General features: G+C 41.2%; 1 long non-coding RNA gene across 1 annotated transcript in view; it reads right to left on the reverse strand.

The window, feature by feature from the left end:
• Window positions 1–819: 819 nt before the first annotated feature.
• The window catches only part of LOC149750003 (uncharacterized), a 64074-nt gene continuing 39659 nt past the window's right edge, over window positions 820–25234 (reverse strand). The window contains exon 3 of the long non-coding RNA XR_016392010.1: window positions 820–1918. This is a non-coding gene — a long non-coding RNA (uncharacterized LOC149750003). The remainder of the gene's footprint in view (window positions 1919–25234) is intronic.

Below are 25234 nucleotides of genomic sequence, written 5' to 3' on the forward strand. Positions count from 1 at the left end.
ATTGTTTTGAATTGTGGATGTCTTTTGAATTTTTTGGTTGATACACGAACCCAGGATTTGTTTTCGGGGCAGGTGTCATTTAAAGGCCTGTAATTATTTTGAATATGAATGGACCATTAGCCCTGGGTTTAAAGCTGCTGTTGTGTGAAACGGCCACAATGTGGCAGCAGTTCTCCTTTATAAAATCTGTTTACTAGGGCAACAGAACCTCAATGGAAGACATGTTGTAGGTTGTAAATTAGAATGGAATGTGCCAGGAAAAAGCGCCTTAAGTTTATGTCTCACTACTTCTTGTTTGTTTTATTAATTTCATTTTTATTTTTTATCACAGCAAGTTTGATTACAATGTTTTGCTTGTTCTACGTGTGCAAGGTGTGGTTCTTTTACACATATACATGTGTCTGTTCTTCCTGGGATACTTTTCCCATGGTCTTTGGTGATTATATACTTCACCTGTGTTTGTGTATGTCTGTGAAGCCCAATATCCTAATGTATCCAATCCTCACACCTTTCCATCGGTGAACCATAAGTTTGTTTAATGAAGCTGTGGTTGCCTTTCTCTGTGGAAATATCTTCACTGGTATCAATTTTTAGGTGACACCTATAAGTGATATCCTAGGACATGTGTCTTTCTCTTTCTGACTTCCTGCAAGTTGTGTGATTACCTCTAGACTCATCTATGGTGCTGCAAATGGAACTGTGTCATTTTCTTCCTTGGCTAATATTCCGTGTGTACATATACCAGTTCTTCTTTGTCCACTCATCTGTTGATGGACTTCCTGGTTGCTTTCCTGTCTTGGCTATTGTAATACTGTTGCAATGCAGATTTGCCTCCCTGTGTCTTTCCAATTCTGTCTTCCTTGGTTATAGGCCCAGGAGTGGGCCTGCTGGATCATACGGTAGCTCAATGTTGACCTTGTAAAGGCACGTCCATTCTGTTCTCATTCGTGGCTCTTACCAGGTTACGTCCCTCTTAAAGTTGAGGGTATGCACCTCTCCACAACCCCTTCAGCATTTATTGTTTGTACCTTTTTTCTGATGTTTATTCTGACCGGTTTGAGCTGATACCTCTTCGTGGTTGCGTTTGCATGGGTCTCATAATCCCTTGAAATTGAGCTTTCAGGCATGTCCGTTTTTTCTTCAAACTGTGAGTGCAGCTTACCTCTTCGTATTGTTTTCCTGAAGTATGTGCCACATTTTGTAATATTTTGGCCATTACCTCCCTCAAGACATTTTGAGGGCAGGTTCATTTACAGCCCTCCAGTACTTGTGCATATGAAGTGGCACTTAGCACAGGTTTTAAGGCTGCTGTTGCAGGTAACGGCCAGAGGGTGGCAGCATTTCTGCTTTCCCCACTCTGGTAACTAGGGAAACAGACCTTCCTGCCAGTGGTGTTCCTCGGTTATAAATTAGAGTGGAATGTGCCCGGATAATCCCCCAAATGCTGGTGTCTCCTTACTTATGTTTTTCAATTTGAATTTGTATTTTTTATTGGAGCCATATGCCATTGTGTACATGAACCATTTCTTCTTTTTGCATTCCTCTGTTGATGTACATTTTCGTTGCTTCAAAATGTTGGCTATGGTAAATATAGCTGGAGTGCAGTATTGCCAGCCTGTGTCTTTTTCATTCTCATCCTCTGAGGCTATAGGCCCTGTAGTCGGTATGCCTGCTTGAATGGTAGCTCAATATTTACTTTTTCAAGGCACCTTGTTTGTGTTTTCATTACTGGCTCTTACCATGTTCCACTTTGAACCGAGGGTACACATTTCTCCACAAGCCGTACAGAATTTATTTTATTGCAGAAATTTTGCTCATGGCCATTCTGAGTGATGTAAGCTGATAGGATTTTGTAATTTGGATTTGCATGTCTTTAATAATTCCTAATGTCCAGCATTTTTCCACGCCAATTTTATATCTGTTAAACAAAACCAGAAAAAAAAACTGTGAGTACAATAAACCTGTTGTAACTGTCTTCTTGGAACATTGCCTTCTTTTGAATTTTTTGGTCGATTTTGGACCCCAGGATTTTTTGTGAGGGCAGGTGTCATTTACAGGCCTGCAATGAGTGTGACTATTTAGTGAATATTAGCCCTGGGTTTAATGCTGCTGTTGTGGGAAATGGCCACAAGGCGGCAGCATTTCTCCATTTCCAAACCTGATTATTAGGGCAGGAGAGACTTTCTAGAAGTTGTGTTCCCAAGTTGTAAATTAGCATGGTTTGTGCAAGGAAAACCCCGCATAAGATTATGTCACATTACTTCTTGTTCGATGTTTTAATTTTTTCAATCAGCGTAACGATTAGAATATTTTTTCTCTTAGGTGTACACAATCTGTTTCATTTGTACTATATATGTGTGTTTGTATATATATGTGTGTGTGTGTGTGTGTGTATATATATTCATGTACAGTTCCTCTTCCCATGTAAATTATTGCAGAGTGTTCCGTAGACCTCCGTTGCTATATGGTCGGTCTTTTTGATATATATATTTAACATGTATTTGTGTACCTATGGTAACCCTAATCTTAATTTATCCATTCCCCCCACCTTTCCTTTTAGATAAGCGTGGTTTGTTTCCTAAGTCTGTGAGTGTCTTTCTCTGTGGAAATACGTTCATTTCTGTCAGTTGTTAGATAACGCCTATAAGTGATATCATAGGATATATGTCTTTTGCTTTCCGACTTACCTCATGTTCTGTGATTATCTCTAGGCTCATCTATGGTGCCTCAAAGAGCAGTGTTTCATTGTTTTCCATCGTTAATATGCCTTTATGTACATGGACCACTTCTTTATCCATTCATCTGTTGATGGACATTTTGGTTGCTTCCATGTCTTGGCTATTGTGAAAATGGCTCCAGTGCAGCTGTTGCAGCCTGTGTCTTCTCAGGTCTGGTCTTCTCAGGTGAGAGTCTCAGCGGTGGCTCTGCTGGATGGAATGGTGGCTCAATGTTTTCTTTTAAATGCTGCTCCTTTCTGTTCTCATTATTGGCTGTTACCACTGTACATCTCACCAGCAGCTATAGGGAACAGTTCTCTTAACCCCCTTCACAGTTTATTGTTTGTTGACTTTTTGCTGATGGTAGTTTACTTATGTTACTTGAAACCTTTTTTAGGTTACGTTTGCATGAGTCTAATAATTCCTTATATTGAGCTTTTATCCATTTTCTTTTTTTTTGGAAAAAGTAAAATTTACCTCTTCATACTATGTACTTGAAAAATTTGCCAGTTTTGAATTTTTTTGGCGATTACCTACCTGAGCACAAATTTTGAGGGCAGGTGTCCTTTACAGCCCTGTGTCCTTGTGAATGTTAAGTGACCGTTAGCTGTGGGTTTAAAGCTGCTCTTTTGGGAAACGGCCACAAGGCAGCAGCATTTCTACATTTCCAACTCTGGGATTTTGGGCAACACAGCCTTCCTGGAAATCGTGTTAGCAGGCTGCAAATTACAGCGGAATGTGCCAGTGCAAACCCCCAAGAGCTTAAATCTCCTTACTTCTTGTATGGTTTTTAAATTTAATTTTTATCTATTATCCGAGCAAATTTGATAAAAACATTGTGTGCTCTAGGTGTACAGAATCTGGTTCATTATATCTATGCATCAATCTATTCATCTTTGGATCCTTTCCCGTGTAGGTTACTACGGAGTGTTGAGTAGACCTCTCTTGGTATTCCATAGGTATTTTGTGATTATATATTTCATAAGTATTAGTATATGTCTATTAACCCCCATACCCTAATTCATATATTCATTACACCTTTCCATGTGGTTAATCATACTTTTGTTTTCTGAATCCATGCGTGTCCTTCTCTTGGAAATAAATTCATGGGTATCAATTTTTAGGTAACACCTATAACTGACGTCAGAGGATATCTGTCTTTTGGGTTCTTTCTTACTTCCAGTTGTCTGATTATTTCTAGATCCTTCTATGGTGGTGCCAACAGCAATGTCTCATTCTTTTCCTTGGCTAATATTCCATTGTGTACATGGACCTCTTCTTCTTGGTGCATTTCTCTGTTGATGGACATTTTGGTTTCTTCCAATTCTTGGCTATGGTACATGTTGGTGTAGTTCAGGATTGCCAGCCTGTGTCTTTTTGATTCTAGTCTACTCAGGAGATAGACCCATCAGTTGGCCTACCAGACCACATAGTGGCTCAATTTTTACCTTTAAACACACCTCCATTCTGTTCTCACTACTGGCTGTTCCCAGGTTACATCCCAACAGCAGCACGAGGGTACGCCGTTCTCTAAAACCCCTTCAGCATTTTTTATTTGTAGACTTTTTTGTTGATGATAATTCTGACGGTGGTGAGGTGAACGTTTTTGTAGACTGGATTTGCATGGCTTTATTAATTCCTGATGTTGAGCCTTTTTCCATGCCCTTTTTTTTTTTAACAAAAAAAGTAAGAAACAGAAAGAGAAGACAAAATGTGCGTAAAATATGCCTCTTGAAATTGTCGTTTTGAAATTTGCACGTCTTTTGAGACTTTTGCTCGATTTTCGACCCAAGGATTTGTTTTGGGGGCAGGTGTCATTTACAGGCCTGCAATTATTTTGAATATCAAGTAACCATTAGCGCTGAGTTTAGAGCTCCTGTTGTGTGAAACAGCCACAAGGCAGCAGCAGTTCTCCTTTACCAAATCTGGTTATTGGGCAACAGAGCCTCAATGGAAGTCGTGTTCTAGGTTGTAAATTAGAATGGAATGTGCCAGGCAAAAGACACTTAAGTTTATTTCTCACTACTTCTTGTTCGTTTTTTTAAATTAGTTTGAATTTTTTATCACTGCAAGTTTCATTACAGTGTTTTGCTTGTTCTAGGTGTGCAAGATGTGGTTCTTTTACACATATACATGTATCTATCCTTCTTTGCATCCTTTTCCCATGTATGTTATGACACAATATTGAGTAGTCTTCGCTTGATATTCCGTAGGTCTCTGGTGATTATATTCTTCACCTGTGTTTGTATATCTCTGTTAACCCCAATATCCTAATATATTCAATCCTCACACCTTTCCATTGGTGAACCATAAGTTTGTTTAATGAATCTGTGACTGCCTTTCTCTGTGGAAATATCTTCACTGGTATCAATTTTTAGGTAACACCTATAAGTGAAGTGATAACCTAGGACATGTGTCTTTCTCTTTCTGACCTACTACATGTTGCCTGATTACCTCTAGACTCATCTACGATACTGCAAATGTCATTGTGTCATTTTTTCCTTGGCTAATATTCCATCTTTACATGTACCAGTTCATCTTTGTTCACTCATCTGTTGATGGACTTTTTCATTGCTTCCATGTATTGGCATATACCCTGAGAAAACCATAATTCAAAAAGAATCATGTAGCAATATTTTCATTTCAGCTCTATTTACAATAGTCCAGAGATGGACACAACCTAAGTGTGCATCATCGGATGAATGGATAAAGATGATATGGCACATATATACAATGGAATATTACTCAGCCATAAAAAGAAACGAAATTGAGCTATTTGTAATGAGGTGGATAGACCTAAAGTCTGTGATACAGAGTGAAGTAAGTCAGAAAGAGAAAGAGAAATTCCATATGCTAACACATATATATGGATTTTAAGAAGAAAATAATGTCATGAATAACCTAGGGGTAAGACAGGAATAAAGACACAGATCTACTAGAGAATGGACTTGAGGGTATGTGGGGGAGGAAAGGTAAGCTGTGACAATACGAGAGAGAGGCATGGACATATATACACTACCAAACGTAAGGTAGATAGCTAGTGGGAAGCAGCCGCATAGCACAGGGGGATCAGCTCAGTGCTTTGTGACCGCCTGGAGGGTTGGGGTAGGGAGGGTGGGATGGAGGGAGACACAAGAGAGAAGAGATATGGGAACATATGTATATGTATAACTGATTCACTTTGTTATAAAGCAAAAACTAACACACCATTGTAAAGCAATTATACTCCAATAATGATGTAAAAAAAAAGTGTGAGAGCTAAATCTGTTTTTGTACAGTGAGGAACATGATGTTCCAGATGTAAGGAACACCTGGATAAAATAAAGCTACACATTATGCTGGTCGATTGAGGGAGTAGGAAAGGATGGCAACTGGTAAAATATTTTCTTTTCCTTTAATCTTTTTAAATTTCACTTGTTACAAAGAACTTGAATTATAATTGTGCTTCTAAAAAGTAACAATGGAAATTTAAAAGAAAAAATATATATTGTGTGTTTAATTACATTTCATAGACTTATTATCCCTGAATCATAATTCTGTTAGTACACCAGTATAAAGATTATTTCTTAATATTTAGGTAAGAACCATTTCTTTCTTTTTTTGAGAATAATTCTGTAAACTCGTTTCCAGTAATGGCACTCTTCCCCAAATCAAAGTTTTAATAAGGGAGATGCAAGCAGAATAATCATGAAAACACAAAGCAATACAACAGCAACAAAAATTTCTAACTTTCAATAACAGCTCAATTTAGAAGAGGGTTTATATCTTCAGAACAAAAGCATGCCGCCTTGACTTTCCAATCAGTCAAAATCTGTGTATTCTACAGAAAATCTGTGATGTTACTCCCATAAAACTACCCTTTACTGCTTCTGCCTCCATTACATTTCCTAAGCACTAGTGTTTTAATGTACAGGTTAAAAACAAAATCCTGATGTAATTTACTTAAAATGTGTGTATTCTTTGTCTTATCCTAGTGCCTAAAGACTTCTCCATGGCTGGACCCCAAATAATATTCCTTTACGTGCTAAGTGATATCTGGAGAGTGAGAGAGGTTTAATAAATACCATAACCCTTAAGCATATCCTAATCCTAACCATAACCCATAGCCGTATCCTAACCTGTACCCTAAACTCTACCCTACCCCTTACCCTAATCTGAACCCGTACCCTAACACAAACCCATACCCTAAACCGTACTCTAAACCTAAACTGCAGCCATACCCTAAACTGTACCCTAAGCCTAACCCATACTGTAACCCTAACACTAAACCTAACCCGTACCCTAATCCTAATGTGTAGCCTAACACATACCCTAACCCTCATACATTGCCGTACCATAACCTGTACCCTAAAATGTACCCGTGCCCTAAACCTAACCCTAACCCTAGCCCTATCCCTAAACCTAACACGTACCCTAATCATAACATGTACACTAACCAGTACCCTAACACATATCCTAACCCTATCCTGTAGCCATACCGTAAGCTGTACCCTAACCCAAACCGGTACCCTATCCTGTACCCGAAACCCTAATCCTTACCCCTAACTTAATTTTTTTATTCTATTTTTAAAAGTATGCTTCTGGGGTTAAAACAAATTAGCAGAACAACAAAATAAAACAAAATAACCTAAGTGTCCCTCAAAAAGCTAAGTCTTAAATACTTGGTACTTCTGTTCTATGGACTGTTACGTAGCCTATAAACAGTGTGAGAGCTAAATCTGTTTTACTACAGTGAGAAACATGATGTTCCAGATTTTAAGGAGCACCTGGAAAAAATGAGAATGCTACACATTATGCTGGTCGTTTCAGGGAGTGGGAAAGGATAGCAAGTGGTAAAATATTTTCTTTTCCTTTAATCTTTTTAAATTTCATTGCTACAAAGAACTTAAATTATAATTGTGCTTCTAAAAAGTAACAATGAAAATTTAAAAGAAAAAAACATTGTGTGCTAAATTACATTTCATAAAATTATTATCCCTGAATCATAATTCTGTTTGTACACCTGTATAGACATTATTTCTTAATATTTAGGTGAGAACCATTTCCTTCTGTTTTTGAGAATAATTCTGTAAACTCTTTTCCAGTAATGGCACTCTTCCCCAAATCAAAGGTTTAACAAGGGAGATGCAAGCAGAATAATCATGAAAACACAAAGCAATACAACAGCAACAAAAAATTTCTAACTTCCAATAACAGCTCAATTTAGAAGAGGGTTTATATCTTCAAAACAAAAGCATTCCGCCTTGACTTTCTAACCAGGAAAAATCTGTGTATTCTACAGAAAATCTGTGATGTTATTCCCATAAAACTACCCTTTACTGCTTCTGCCTCCGTTAGATTTCCTAAGCACTAGTGTTTTAATGTAGAGGTTAAAAACAAAATCCTAGCGTGATTTATTTATAATGTGTGTGTTCTTTGTCTTATGGTGTCTAAAGTCTTCTCCATGGCTGGACCACAAATAATATTCCTTTACATGCTAAGTGATATCTGCACAGTGGGAGAGATTTAATAAATAACCTAAACTTAAACCATACCCTAACCCATACACTAACCCTAAACCGTACCATAACCCTAAACTGTACCCTAACTCTAACCTGTACCCAAACCTAACCCAAACACTAACCCTAACCCTTACCCTAAACCGTACCCTATTCCTAACCCGTACACTAACACTAACCTGTATGCTAACCCGTACCCTAACCCATACACTAACCCTAACCCTAACACTAACCCTAAACCTAACCCATACCCTACCCCTAACCCATACCCTAGCACTGAACCGTACCCTAATCCTAACCTGTACCCTAATCCTTACCTGTACACTAACACTAACCCGTACGCTAACACATACCCTAACTCTAACCCGTAGCCATACCCTAGACTGTAACCTAACCCTATCCCTTACCCTAACCCTAATCCTAACCCGTACCCTAACACTAACCTGTACCCTAACCTGTACCCATACCCGAAACTGTACCCTAACCCGTACCCTAAAGCGTAACCTAAACCTATCCTGTGCACTAACAATAAACCATACCCTAACACGTACCCTAACCCGTAGCCATACCCTAAACTGTACCTTAACCCTATCCAGTATCCTAACCCTAAACCGTAGCTATACCCTAAACTATACCCTAACGCTAATCCATACTCTAACCCTAAACTTAACCCTAAACCATACCCTAACCTCTACCCTAATCCTATCCCGTACAGTAACACTAAACCGTACCCTATCCCGTATCCTAAGCCTAACCTGTACCCTAAACGGTACGCTAACCCTAAACCTAACCCGTACCCTAACCCTAACCCATACCCCAACCCTAACCTGTACCCTAATCCTAACCTGTACCCTAACCCTAATGAGTACCCTAATTCATACCTTAAACCCTGATACTTACCCCTAATTTAATTTTTTTATTCTATTTTTAAAAATATGCTTCTGGGGCTAAAACAAATTAGCAGAACAACAAAATAAAACAGAACTAACCTGAGTGTCTCTCAAAAAGCTAAGTCTGAAATACTTGGTACTTCTGTTCTGTGGACTAACCTATAAACAGTGTGAGAGCTAAGTCTGTTTTTCTACAATGAGAAACATGATGTTCCAGATGTAAGGAACACCTGGATAAAATAAGAAAGCTACACATTTTGCTGGTCGTTTCAGGGAGTGGGAAAGGATGGCAATTGGTAAAATATTTTCTTTTCCTTTAATCTTTTCAAATTTCACTTGTTACAAAGAACTTGAATTATAATTGTACTTTTAAAAAGTAACAATCGAAATTTAAAAGAAAAATATATATTGTGTTTAATTACATTTCATAGAATTATTATGCCTGAATCATAATTCTGTTAGTACACCAGTATAGATATTATTTCTTAATATTTAGGTGAGAACAATTTCATTCTGTCTTTGAGAAGAATTCTGTAAATTCATTCCCAGTAATGGCACTCTTCCCCAAATCAAAAGTTTAACAAGGGAAATGCAAGCAGAATAATCATGAAAACACAAAGCAATACAACAGCAACAAAAACTTTCTAACTTCCAATAATAACTCAACTTAGAAGAGGGTGTATATCTTCAGAACAAAAGCATTCCATCTTGACTTTCTAACCAGCAAAAATCTGTGGATTCTACAGAAAATCTGTGATGTTACTCCCATAAAACTACCCTTTACTGCTTCTGCCTCCATTAGAATTCCTAAGCACTAGTGTTTTGTTGTACAGGGTAAAAACAAAATCCTAGTGTGATTTATTTATAATATGTGTATTTTGTCTTATTCTAGTTTCTGAAGTCTCCTCCACGGCTGGACCACAAATATTCCTTTACGTGCTAAGTGATATCTGGAGAGTGGGAGAGGTTTAATAAATACCCTAACCCTAAAGCGTACCCTAAACCTAAACCTAACCCGTACTCTAACCCTAAACTGTACCCTAAGCCTAAACCTAACCCGTACTCTAACCCTAACCTGTACCCTAAGCTTAACCCATACGCTAACCCTAACCCTAACTCTAACTCTAAACTGTACCCTAACACTAAACCTAACCCTAACCTGTACCCTACTGTTAACACGTAGCCATATATTAAACTGTACCCTAACCCTAACCCATACCCTAAAACTAACCCTAACCCTTACCCTAAAGAGTACCCTAATCCTAACTCATACCCTAACACTAACCCATACCCTAACACATACCCTGACACTAACCCATTGCTATACCCTAAACTGTACCCTGAACCATGCCTAACCCTAAACGTTACCCTAACACGTACTCTACCCTAACCCGTTCACTAACACTAACTCGTACCCTAACAAGTACCCTAACCCTAGCCTGTAGCCATATGCTAAACTGTACCCTAACCCTAACACATACTGCAACACTAACCCTAACCCGTACCCTACACCATACCCTAATCCTAACCCGTACCCTAACACTAAACCATACCCTAAAGCCCTAAATCTAACACGTTGCCATACCCTAGCCTGTACCCTAAACAGTACCCGTGCCCTAACCCTAACCCTAACCCATACCCTAACCCTAACCTGTAGCAATAGCCTAAACTGTACCCTAGCCCTATCCCGTACACTAACCCTAACCCTAAACCATACCCTAACCCATACCCTAATCCTAACCTGTACCCTAACATTAACCCGTACCCTAACCGGTACCCTAAACCTAACCCATATCCTAACACTAATGCTAACCATAACCCGTACCCTAACCTGTTCGCAAATCCTAACCCATACCCTAACACTAAGCCGTGACCTTACCCGTATCCTAACCCTAACCTGTAGCCATACCCTAACCTGTACCCTAAATCGAACACTAACCCTAAACGTAACCCTAACCTACACCCTAACCCTAACTCTATCCCGTACACTAATCTGTACCCGAACCCGTAACCTAACTCCTTCCGTACGCTAACCCTAACCTATATCTTAATCCTAACCTGTAACCTAATCGTAACCCATACCCTAAACCGTACCCTAAACCCTAATCCTTACCCCTAACTTAAGAATTATTTTTAGTCTTTTAAAAAATATTTTTCTGGGGATAAAACAAATTAGCAGAACAACAAAATAAAACAAACTAACCTGAGTGTCCCTCAAAAAGCTAAATCTGAAATACTTGGTACTTCTGTTCTGTGGACTGTTATGTAGCCTATAAAAAGTGTGAAACCTAAATCTGTTTTTCTACAGTGAGAAACATGATGTTCCAGATTTTAAGGAGCACCTGGAAAAAATAAGAAAGCTACACATTATGCTGGTCATTTCAGGGAGTGGGAAAGGATGGCAAGTGGTAAAATATTTTCTTTTCCTTTAATCTTTTTAAATTTCACTTGTTACAAGGAACTGTAATTATAATTGTGCTTTTAAAAAGTAACAATGGAAATTTAAAAGAAAAAATATATATTGTGTGTTTAATTACATTTCATAGAATTATTATCCCTGAATCATAACTCTGTTAGTACACCAGTATAGACATTATTTCTTAATATTTAGGTGAAAACCATTTCCTTCTGTTTTTGAGAATAATTCTGTAAACTCACTTCCACTAATGGCACTTTTCCCCAAATCAAAGGTTTAACAAGGGAGATGCAAGCAGAATAATCATGAAAACACAAAGCAATACAACAGCAACAAAAAATTTCTAACTTCCAATAACAACTCAATCTAGAAGAGGGTTTATATCTTCAGAACAAAAGCATTCCGCCTTGACTTTCTAACCAGGCAAAATCTGTGTATTCTATAGAAAATCTGTGATGTTATTCCCATAAAACTACCCTTTACTGCTTCTGCCTCCATTAGATTTCCTAAGCACTAGTGTTTTAATATACAGGTTAAAAACAAAATCCTAATGTGATTTATTTATAATGTGGGAGTTCTTTGTCTTATCCTAGTGTCTAAAGGCTTCTCCATGGCTCTACCCCAATAATATTCCTTTACGTGCTAAGTGATATCTGGAGAGTGGGAGAGATTTAATAAATAACCTAACCCTAATGCGTACCCTAACCCTAACCCTAAAGCATACTCTAACCCTAATGCGTACCCTAACCCTAAACTATACCCTAGCCCGTACCCTAATCCTAACCTGTACCCTAACACTAACCCTAAACCTAACCCATATACTACCCCTAACCCATAGCCATACCGTAAACTGTACCCTAACCCATATCCTAGCCCTAAACCAGACCCTAACATGTACCCTAATCCTAAACCATACCCTAACACTAACCTGTACCCTAACCCGTACCCTTACTCTAAACTGTAGCCATACCCTAAACTGTACCCTAACCCTAACCCATACCCTAACCCGTGCCCTAAACCGTTCCCTAATCCTAACCTGTAACCTAACAATAACCGGTACCGTAACATGTACCCTAACCCTAACCCATTGTCGTACCCTAACCTGAACCCTGAAACGTACCCATGCCCTAACCCTAACTTTAACCTAACCTGTACCCTAATCCTAACCCATACACTAACACTAACGGGTACCCTAACACGTACCCTAACCCTAACTTGTAGCCATACCCTGAACTGTACCCTAACCCTATCCAGTACCCTAATGCTAACCCTAATCCTAACCCGTACCCTAACCCTAACCCATACCCTAAACCATAGCCATACCCTAAACATTACCCTAACCCGCACTGTAACCCTAACCCTAACCCGTACCCTAAACTATACCCTAATCCTAACCCGTATGCTAACACTAACCCATACCCTAACCCTTACCCTAACCCATTGCTGACCCTCGCCTTTACCCTAAACCATACCCGTGACATCACCCTAAGCCTAACCCTAATCCTTTCCCTAACCCGTAACCTAATCCTAACCCGTACACTAACACTAACCCGTACCCTAACATGTACCCTAACTCTAACATGTAGCCATACCCTAGACTGTACCTTAACCTTATCCCATACCCTAACCCTAACCCTAATCCATACCCTAACACTAACCCATACCCTAACCCGTACACAAACCCTAAATTGTACCCGTACCCAAACCCTAATCCGTACCCTAACACTAACCCGTACCCTAACCCGTACACTAACCCTAAACCTTACCCATACCCGTAACTCTTCCCCAAATCAAAGGTTTAACAAGGGAGATGCAAGCAGAATAATCAAGAAAACACAAAGCAATACAGCAGCAACAAAAAATTTCTAACTTCCAATAATAGCTCAATTTAGAAGAGAGTTTATATCTTCAGAACAAAAGCATTCTGTCTTGACTTTCTAACAGGTAAAAAGCTGTGTATTCTACAGAAAATCTGTGATGTTACTCCGATAAAACTACCCTTTACTGCTTTTGCCTCCATTAGATTTCCTAAGCACTAGTGTTTTAATATACAGGTTAAAACAAAATCCTAATGTGATTTATTTATAATGTGGGAGTTCTTTGTCTTATCCTAGTGTCTAAAGACTTCTCCATGGCTGGACCCCAATAATATTCCTTTACGTGCTAAGTGATATCTGGAGAGTGGGAGAGATTTAATAAATAACCTAACCCTAATGCATACCCTAACCCTAAGCCTAAAGCATACTCTAACCCTAAGCTGTACCCTAACCCTAACCCTAAGCCTAAACTATACCCTAGCCCGTACCCTAATCCTAACCCGTACCCTAACACTAACCCTAAACCTAACCCATATACTACCCCTAACCCGTAGCCATACCGTAAACTGTACCCTAACCCTAACCCATACCTTAACCCTAAACCGGACCCTAACATGTACCCTAATCCTAAGCCATACCCTAACACTAACCCGTACCCTAACCCATACCCTAACCCGTACCGTAACCCTAAACCTAACCCATACCCTAAACCATAAACTAATCCTAACCCGTACGCTAACACTAACTCGTACCCTAACCCGTTGCTGACCCTAGCCTTTACCCTAAACCATACCCATGACATCACCCTAAGCCTAACCCTAATCCTTTCCCTAGCCTGTACCCTAATCCTAACCCGTACACTAACACTAACCAGTAGCCTAACATGTACCCTAACTCTAACCCGTAGCCATACCCTAGACTGTACCCTAACCCTATCCCATATCCTAACCCTAATCCGTACCCTAACACTAAGCCATACCCTAACCCACACCCTAACCCTAAACCGTACCCATACCTGAAACTGTACACTAACCCTAACCAATACCGTAACCCTAATCCTAACGCTAACCTGTACACTGAACCGCACCCTAATCCTAACCCGTACGCTAATACTAACCCATACCCTAACACGTACCCTAACCCTAACCCGTTGCCATACCCTAACCTGTACCCTAAACTGTATCCGTGCCCTAACCCTTACCCTAACCCATACCCTAATCCTAACCCATACACTAACAATAAACCATACCCTAAAACTTACCCTAACCTATAGCCATACCCTAAACTGTACCCTAACCTTAACCCGTACCATAACCCTAACCCTAACCCGTACCCTAATCCTAACCCGTACGCTAATACTAACCCGTACCCTAACACGTACCCTAACCCTAACCCGTTGTTGACCCTAGCCTTTACCCTAAACCATACCCGTTCCATCACCCTAACCCTAACCCTAATCCTTACCCTAACTCATACCCTAATCCTAACCTGTACACTAACACCAACCCGTACCCTAACATGTACCCTAACTCTAACCCGTAGCCATACCCTAGACTGTACCCTAACCCTATCCCGTACCCTAACCCTAATCCGTACCCTAACACTAACCCATACCCTAACCCGTACCCTAAACCTAAACCATACCCATACCCGAAACTGTACCCTAACCCTAACCGATACCGTAACCCTAATCCTAATGCTAAACCGTACCCTAATCCTAACCCGTATGCTAACACTAACCCGTACCCTAACATGTACCCTAACCCTAACCCACTGCCATACCCTAACCTGTACCCTAAACTGTACCTGTGCCCTAATTCTAACCCTTACCCTAACCCATACCCTAATCCTAACGCATACACTAACAATAAACCATACCCTAAAAAGTACCCTAACCCGTAACCATACCCTCAACTGTACCCTAACCCTATCCAGTATCCTAACCCTAACCCTAAACCATACCCTAAGCCGTACACTAACCCTAAACCATAGCCATACCCTAAATTATACCCTAACCCATACCCTAACCCTAAACTTAACCCTAAACCATACCCTAATCTCTACCCTAATCCTTTCCCGTACAGTAACACTAAACCATACCTTAACCCGTATCCGAAGCCTAAACCGTAGCCGTACACTACCATGTACCCTAAACCATACGCTAACCCTAAACCTAACCCTTACCCTAATCCTAACCCTAACCCATACACTAACCCATACCCTAACCCTAACCTGTACCCTAATCCTTACCTGTACCTTAACCCTAACTGGTACCTAACCCATACCCTAAAACCTAATTCTTACCCATAACTTAATTGTTTTTCTATTTTAAAAAATATTTTTCTGGGGTTAAAACAATTTAGCAGAACAACAGAATAAAACAGAAACTAACCTGAGTGTCTCTCAAAAACTAAGTCTGGCGGAGATCACCTTCCTCCCCACAGATCCACCAGAAATACATCTACACATGGAACAACTCCTACAGAACACGTACTGAATGCTGGCAGAAGACCTCAGACCTCCCAAAAGGCAAGAAACTCCCCACATGCCTGGGTAAGGCAAAAGAAAAAAGAATAAAGAGAGACAAAAGGATAGGGATGGGACCAGCACCAGTGGGAGGGAGCTGTGAAGGAGGAAAAGTTTCCACACACTAGGAAGCCCCTTCGCGGGCGGAGACTGCGGGTGGTGGAAGGGGAAAGCTTCGGATCCGCGGAGGAGAGCACAGCAACATGGGTGCGGGGGGCAAAGCGGAGAGATTCCCTCACAGAGGATCGGTGCCGACCGGCACTCACCAGCCCGAGAGGCTTGTCTGCTCCCCCGCCGGGGCGGGTGGGGCTGGCAGCTGAGGCTCGGGCTTTGTTCGGAGCGCAGGTAGAGGACTGGGATTGGCGGCGTGAACACAACCTGCAGGGGGTTAGTGCGACACGGCTGGCCAGGAGGGAGTCCGGGGTAAAGTCTGGACCTGCCGAAGAGGCAAGAGACTTTTTCTTCCCTCTTTGTTTCCTGGTGTGCGAGGAGAGGGGATTAAGAACGCTGCTTAAAGGAGCTCCAGAGACGGGCGCGAGCCGCGGCTAAAAGCGCAGACCCCAGAGACGGGCATGAGACGCTAAGGCTGCTGCTGCCGCCACCAAGAAGCCTGTGTGCGAGCACAGGTCACTATCCACAGCCCCCTTCTGGGGAGCCTGTGCAGCCCGCCACTGCCAGGGTCCCGGGATCCAGGGACAACTCCCCTGGGAGAACGCACAGCGTGCCTCAGGCTGGTGCAGCGTCACGCTGGCCTCTGCCACCGCAGGCTCGCCCCACACTCCGTGCCCCTCCCTCTCCCCGGCCTGAGTGAGCCAGAGCCCCCGAATCAGCGGCTCCTTTAACTCTGAGCGAAGAAGAGACGCCCTCCGGCGACCTACACGCAGAGGCAGGGCCAAATCCAAAGCTGAGCCCCTGGGAGCTGTGAGAACAAAGAAGAGAAAGGGATATCTCTCCCAGCAGCCTCAGAAGCAGCGGATTAAAGCTCTACAATCAACTTGATGTACCCTGCATCTGTGGAATACATGAATAGACAACGAATCATCCCAAATTAAGGAGGTGGACTTTGAGAGCAAGATTTATGATTTTTCCCCTTTTCCTCTTTTTGTGAGTATGTGTATGCTTTTGTGTGAGATTTTGTCTGTATAGCTTTGCTTCCACCATTTGCCCGAGGGTTCTATCAGTCTGTTTTTTCTTTTAATTTTTTTCCTTAATAATTACTTTTACTTTAATAACTTTATTTTACTATACCTTCGTTCTTTCCTTCCTTCCTTCCTTCCCGCCTTTAGACAACGAATCATCCCAAATTCAGGAGGTGGACTTTGAGAGCAAGATTTATGATTTTTTCCCATTTTCTTTTGTGAGTGTGTATGTGTATGCTTTGTGTGAGATTTTGTCTGTATAGCTTTGCTTCCACCATTTGTCCTAGGGTTCTATCCATCTGTTTTTTTTAAATTTTCTTCTAAATAATTATTTTTTATTTTATTTTGCTTTATCTTCCTTCCTCCCTCCCTCCCTCCCTCCCTTCCTTCCTTCCGACAGCAAATCATCCCAAATTCAGGAGGTGGACTTTGAGAGGGACGTTTCCTCTTTTTGTGAGTGTGTATGCTTCTGTATGAGATTTTGTCTGTATAGCTTTGCTTCCACCATATGTCCTAAGGTTCAATCTGTTTTTTTAAAAAAAATTTTCTTAATAATTATTATTTAATTTAATAACTATTATTATTTTACTTTATATTCTTTCATTTTTCCTTCCTTCCCTCCTTCCTTTCTTCCTTCTTCCCACCATCCCTCCCTCCCTCCCTCCTTTCTTTCCTTCTTTTCTTCTTTCTTTATTCCTTCCTTCCTTTCTTTCTTTCTTCCTACTTATACTAATTATTTCTCTCTACTTTTTCTCCCTTTTATTCTGAGCCGTGTGGATGAAAGGCTCTTGGTGCTGCAGCCAGGAGTCAGTGCTGTGCCTCTGAGGTGGGAGAGCCAACTTCAGGACACTGGTCAACAAGAGACCTCACAGCTCCACATAATATCAAATGGTGAAAATCTCCCAGAGATCTCCATCCCAACACCAACACCCAGCTTCACTCAACGGCCAGCAAGCTACAGTGCTGGACACCCTATGCCAAACAACTAGCAAGACAGGAACACAACCCCACCCATTAGCAGAGAGGCTGCCTAAAATCACAATAAGTCCACAGACACCCCAAAACACACCACCAGATGTGGACCTGCCCACCAGAGAGACAAGATCCAGCCTAATCCACCAGAACACAGGCACTAGTCCCCTCCACCAGGAAGCCTACACAACCCACTGAACCAACCTTAGCCACTGGGGACAGACACCGAAAACAACAGGAACTATGAACCTGCAGCCTGCAAAAAGGAGACCCCAAACACAGTAAGATAAGCAAAATGAGAAGACAGAAAAACACACAGCAGACGAAGGAGCAAGATAAAAACCCACCAGACCTAACAAATGAAGAGGAAATACGCAGGCTACCTGAAAAAGAATTCACAATAATGATAGTAAAGATGATGCAAAATCTTGGAAATAGAATAGAGAAAATGCAAGAAACATTTAACAAGGACCCAGAAGAACTAAAGATGAAAAACAACCATAGGGGGGACCTTGAAGATGGCGGAAGAGTAAGACGCAGAGATCGCCTTCCTCCCCACGGATACACCAGAAATACATCTACACGTGGAACGACTCCTACAGAACACCTACTGAAGGCTGGCAGAAGACCTCAGACCTCCCAAAAGGCAAGAAACTCCCCACGTACCTGGGTAGGGCAAAAGAAAAAAAGAAAAAACAGAGACAAAAGAATAAGGACGGAACCTGCACCAGTGGGAGGGAGCTGTGAAGGAGGAAAAGTTTCCACACACTAGGAAGACCCTCCGCGGGCGGAGACTGCGGGAGGCGGAGGGGGGAGCTTCGGGACCGCGGAGTAGTGCACAGCGACGGGTGCGTAGGGCAAAGCGGGAGATTCCCGCACAGAGGATCGGTGCCGACCGGCACTCACCAGCCCGAGAGGCTTGTCGGCTCACCCGCCGGGGCGGGCGGGGCTGCGAGCTGAGGCTCAGGTTTCGGTTTTGGACGGAGCGCAGGGAGAGGACTGGGGTTGGCGGCTTGAACATAGCCTGAAGTGGTTAGTGCACCACGACTAGCCGGGAGGGAGTTCGGGGAAAAGCCTGCACCTGCCGAAGAGGCAAGAGACTTTTTCTTCCCTCTTTGTTTCCTGGTGCGCGAGGAGAGGGGTTTAAGAGCGCTGCTTAAAGGAACTCCAGAGACGGGCGCGAGCCGCGGCTAAAAGCGCGAACCCCAGAGACGGGCGCGAGCCGCAGCTAAAAGCGCGAACCCCAGAGACGGGCGCGAGCCGCGGCTAAAAGCGCGGACCCCAGAAACGGGCGGGAGACGCTAAGGCTGCTGCTGCCGCCACCAAGGGGCCTGTGTGCGAGCACAGGTCACTCTCCACACCCCTCTTCCGCGGAGCCTGTGCAGCCCGCCACTGCCAGGTTCCCGGGAACCAGGGACAACTTCCCCGGGAGAACGCACGGCGGGCCTCAGGCTGGTGCAACGTCACGCCGGCCTCTGCCGCAACGTCACGCCGCCTCTGACGCCGCAGGCCCGCCCCGCACACAGTGCCCCTCCTTCCCCCCCCACCCCCGGCCTGAGTGAGCCAGAGCCCCCGAATCAGCGGCTCCTTTAACCCTGTCCTGTCTGAGCAAAAAACAGACGCCCTCCAGCGACCTACACGCAGAGGCAGGGCCAAATCCAAAGCTGAGCTCCTGTAAGCTGTGAGAACAAAGAAGAGAAAGGGAAATCTCTCCCAGCAGCCTCAGAAACAGCGGATTAAAGCTCCACAATCAACTTGATATACCCTGCATCTGTGGAATACCTGAATAGACAAGGAATGATCCCAAATTGAAGAGGTGGACTTTAGGAGCGAGATCTATGATTTTTTTCCCTTTTCCTCTTTTTGTGAATGTGTATGTGTATACTACTGTGTGAGACCTTGCCTGTATACTCTTGCTTCCACCATTTGTCCTAGGGCTCTATCTGTCCATGGTTTTAAAAAAAATTTTTTTTTCTCAATAATTAATTTTAATTGTAATAACTTTATTATACTTTACCTTCATTCTTTCTTTCTTTCTTTCCTTCCTTCCTTCCCTCCTTTAGACAACGAATCACCCCAAATTGAGGAGGTGGTCTCTGAGAGCAAGATTTATGATTTTTCCCCCTTTACCTCTTTTTGTGAAGGTGTATGTGTCTGCTTCTGTGTAAGATTTTCTCTGTATAGCTTTGCTTCCAACATTTGTCCTAAGGTTCTATCCGTCCCTTTTTTTTTTCTAAATATTTTTTAATTCAATAACTATATTATACTTTATTTTATTTTTACTTATCTTCTTTCTTTCTGTCTTTTTTCCTTCTTTCCCTCCTTCCTTCCTCCCTCCCTCCCTCCCTCCTTTCTTTCCTTCTTTGCTTCTTTCTTCCTTCCTTCCTTTCCTCCTTTCCTTCTTTCTTTCCTCATACTTCTACTAATTCTCTCTACTTTTTCTCCCTTTTATTCTGAGCCGTGTGGACGAAAGGCTCTTGGTGCTCCAGCCAGGAGTCAGGGCTCTGCCTCTGAGGTAGGAGAGCCAACTTCAGGACACTGGTCAACAAGAGACCTCCCAGCTCCACATAATATTAAACAGCAGAAATCTCCCAGAGACCTCCATCTTAACACCAGCACCCAGCTTCACTCAACGACCAGCAAGCCACAGTGCTGGACAACCTATGCCAAACAACTAGCAAAACAGGAACACAACCCCACCCATTAGCAGAGAGGCTGCCTAAAATCATAATAAGGCCACAGACACCCCAAAACACACCACCAGACGTGAACCTGCCCACTAAAGAGACAAGATCCAGCCTCATCCACCACAGCACAGGCACTAGTCCCCTCCACCAGGAAGCCTACACAACCCACTGAAACAACCTTAGCCACTGGGGACAGACATCAAAAACAACGGGAACTACGAACGTGCAGCCTGCAAAAAGGAGACCCCAAACACAGTAAGATAAGCAAAATGAGAAGACAGAAAAACACACAGCAGATGAAGGAGCAAGATAAAAATGCACCAGACCTAACAAATGAAGAGGAAATAGGCAGTCTACCTGAAAAAGAATTCAGAATAATGATAGTAAGGATGATCCGAAATCTTGGAAGTAGAATGGACAAAATGCAAGAAACAGTTAACAAGGACCTAGAAGAAATAAAGATGAAACAAGCAGTGATGAACAACGCAATAGATGAAATTAAAAGTACTCTAGATGGGATCAATAACAGAATAACTGAGGCAGAAGAACGGATAAGTGACCTGGAAGATAAAATAGTAGAAATAACTACTGCAGAGCAGAATAAAGAAAAAAGAATGAAAAGAACTGAGGACAGTCTCAGAGACCTCTGGGACAACATTAAACGCACCAACATTCGAATTATAGGGGTTCCAGAAGAAGAAGAGAAAAAGAAAGGGACTGAGAAAATATTTGAAGAGATTATAGTTGAAAACTTCCCTAATATGGGAAAGGAAATAGTTAATCAAGTCCAGGAAGCACAGAGAGTCCCATACAGGATAAATACAAGGAGAAATACGCCAAGACACATACTAATCAAACTGTCAAAAATTAAATACAAAGAAAGCATATTAAAAGCAGCAAGGGAAAAACAACAAATAACACACAAGGGAATCCCCATAAGGTTAACAGCTGATCTCTCAGCAGAAACCCTACAAGCCAGAAGGGAGTGGCAGGACATACTGAAAGTGATGAAGGAGAAAAACCTGCAACCAAGACTACTCTACCCAGCAAGGATCTCATTCAGATTTGATGGAGAAATTAAAACCTTTACAGACAAGCAAAAGCTGAGAGAGTTCAGCACCACCAAACCAGCTTTACAACAAATGCTAAAGGAACTTCTCTAGACAAGGAACACAAGAGAAGGAAAAGACCTATAATAACGAACACAAAACAATATAGAAAATGGGAATAGGAACATACATATCGATAATTACCTTAAATGTAAATGGACTAAATGCTCCCACCAAAAGACACAGATTGGCTGAATGGATACAAAAACAAGACCCTTATATATGCTGTCTACAAGAGACCCACTTCAGACCTAGAGACACATACAGACTGAAAATAAGGGGATGGAAAAAGATATTCCATGCAAATGGAAACCAAAAGAAAGCTGGAGTAGCAATTCTCATATCAGACAAAATAGACTTTAAAATAAGGACTATTACAAGAGACAAAGAAGGACACTACATAATGATCAAGGGATCGATCCAAGAAGAAGATATAACAATTGTAAATATTTATGCACCCAACATAGGAGCACCTCAATACATAAGGCAAATACTAACAGCCATAAAAGGGGAGATCGACAGTAACACATTCATAGTAGGGGACTTTAACACCCCACTTTCACCCATGGACAGATCATCCAAAATGAAAATAAATAAGGAAACACAAGCTTTAAATGATACATTAAACAAGATGGACTTAATTGATATTTATAGGACACTCCATCCAAAAACAACAGAATACACATTTTTCTCAAGTGCTCATGGAACATTCTCCAGGATAGATCATATCTTGGGTCACAAATCAAGCCTTGGTAAATTTAAGAAAATTGAAATTGTATCAAGTATCTTTTCTGACCACAACGCCATGAGACTAGATATCAATTACAGGAAAAGATCTGTAAAAAATACAAACACGTGGAGGCTAAACAATACACTACTTAATAATGAAGTGATCACTGAAGAAATCAAAGAGGAAATAAAAAAATACCTAGAAACAAATGACAATGGAGACACAACGACCCAAAACCTATGGGATGCAGCAAAAGCAGTTCTAAGGGGGAAGTTTATAGCAATACAAGCCCACCTTAAGAAGCAGGAAACATCTCGAATAAACAACCTAACCTTGCACCTCAAGCAATTAGAGAAAGAAGAACAAAAAAACCCCAAAGCTAGCAGAAGGAAAGAAATCATAAAGATCAGATCAGAAATAAATGAAAAAGAAATGAAGGAAACAATAGCAAAGATCAATAAAACTAAAAGCTGGTTCTTTGAGAAGATAAACAAAATAGATAAACCACTAGCCAGACTCATCAAGAAAAAAAGGGAGAAGACTCAAATCAATAGAATTAGAAATGAAAAAGGGGAAGTAACAACTGACACTGCAGAAATAAAAAAAATCATGAGAGATTACTACAAGCAACTCTATGCCAATAAAATGGACAGTCTGGAAGAAATGGACAAATTCTTAGAAATGCACAACCTGCCAAGACTGAATCAGGAAGAAATAGAAAATATGAACAGACCAATCACAAGCACTGAAATTGAAACTGTGATTAAAAATCTTCCAACAAACAAAAGCCCAGGACCAGATGGCTTCACAGGTGAATTCTATCAAACGTTTAGAGAAGAGCTAACACCTATCCTTCTCAAACTCTTCCAAAATATAGCAGAGGGAGGAACACGCCCAAATTCCTTCTACGAGGCCACCATCACCTTGATACCAAAACCAGACAAGGATGTCACAAAGAAAGAAAACTACAGGCCAATATCACTGATGAACATAGATGCAAAAATCCTCAACAAAATACTAGCAAACAGAATCCAACAGCACATTAAAAGGATCATACACCATGATCAAGTGGGGTTTATTCCAGGAATGCAAGGATTCTTCAATATACGCAAATCTATCAATGTGATAAACCATATTAACAAATTGAAGGAGAAAAACCATATGATCATCTCAATAGATGCAGAGAAAGCTTTCGACAAAATTCAACACCCATTTATGATAAAAACCCTGCAGAAAGTAGGCATAGAGGGAACTTTCCTCAACATAATAAAGGCCATATATGACAAGCCCACAGCAAACATCATCCTCAATGGTGAAAAACTGAAAGCATTTCCACTAAGATCAGGAACAAGACAAGGTTGCCCACTCTCACCACTCTTATTCAACATAGTTTTGGAAGTTTTAGCCACAGCAATCAGAGAAGAAAAGGAAATAAAAGGAATCCAAATCGGAAAAGAAGAAGTAAAGCTGTCACTGTTTGCAGATGACATGATACTATACATAGAGAATCCTAAAGATGCTACCAGAAAACTACTAGAGCTAATCAATGAATTTGGTAAAGTAGCAGGATACAAAGTTAATGCACAGAAATCTCTGGCATTCCTATATACTAATGATGAAAAATCTGAAAGTGAAATCAAGAAAACACTCCCATTTACCATTGCAACAAAAAGAATAAAATATCTAGGAATAAACCTACCTAAGGAGACCAAAGACCTGTATGCAGAAAATTATAAGACACTGATGAAAGAAATTAAAGATGATACAAATAGATGGAGAGATATACCATGTTCTTGGATGGGAAGAATCAACATTGTGAAGATGACTCTACTACCCCAAGCAATCTACAGATTCAATGCAATCCCTATCAAACTACCACTGGCATTTTTCACAGAACTAGAACAAAAAATTTTGCAATTTGTATGGAAACACAAAAGACCCCGAATAGCCAAAGCAATCTTGAGAACGAAAAAAGGAGCTGGAGGAATCAGGCTCCCTGACTTCAGACTATACTACAAAGCTACAGTAATCAAGACAGTATGGTACTGGCACAAAAACAGAAAGATAGATCAATGGAACAGGATAGAAAGCCCAGAGATAAACCCACGCACATATGGACACCTTATCTTTGATAAAGGTGGCAGGAATGTACAGTGAAGAAAGGACAGCCTCTTCAATAAATGGTGCTGGGAAAACTGGACAGGTACATGTAAAAGTATGAGATTAGATCACTCCCTAACACCATACACAAAAATAAGCTCAAAATGGATTAAAGACCTAAATGTAAGGCCAGAAACTATCAAACTCTTAGAGGAAAACATAGGCAGAACACTCTATGACATAAATCACAGCAAGATGCTTTCTGACCCACCTCCTAGAGTAATGGAAATAAAAACAAAAATAAACAAATGGGACCTAATGAAACTTCAAAGCTTTTGCACATCAAGGGAAACCATAATCAAGACCAAAAGACAACCCTCAGAATGGGAGAAAATATTTGCAAATGAAGCAAATGACAAAGGATTAATTTCCAAAATTTACAAGCAGCTCATGCAGCTCAATAACAAAAAAACAAACAACCCAATCCAAAAATGGGCAGAAGACCTAAACAGACATTTCTCCAAAGAAGATATACAGAATGCCAACAAACACATGAAAGAATGCTCAACATCATTAATCATTAGAGAAATGCAAATCAAAACTACAATGAGATATCATCTCACACCAGTCAGA

The sequence above is a fragment of the Delphinapterus leucas genome, chromosome 2, assembly GCF_059928025.1.
Source record: "Delphinapterus leucas isolate spDelLeu-1000000601 "Yukka" chromosome 2, BTC_Dleu_Yukka2, whole genome shotgun sequence".
NCBI classification, from domain to species: domain Eukaryota; kingdom Metazoa; phylum Chordata; class Mammalia; order Artiodactyla; family Monodontidae; genus Delphinapterus; species Delphinapterus leucas.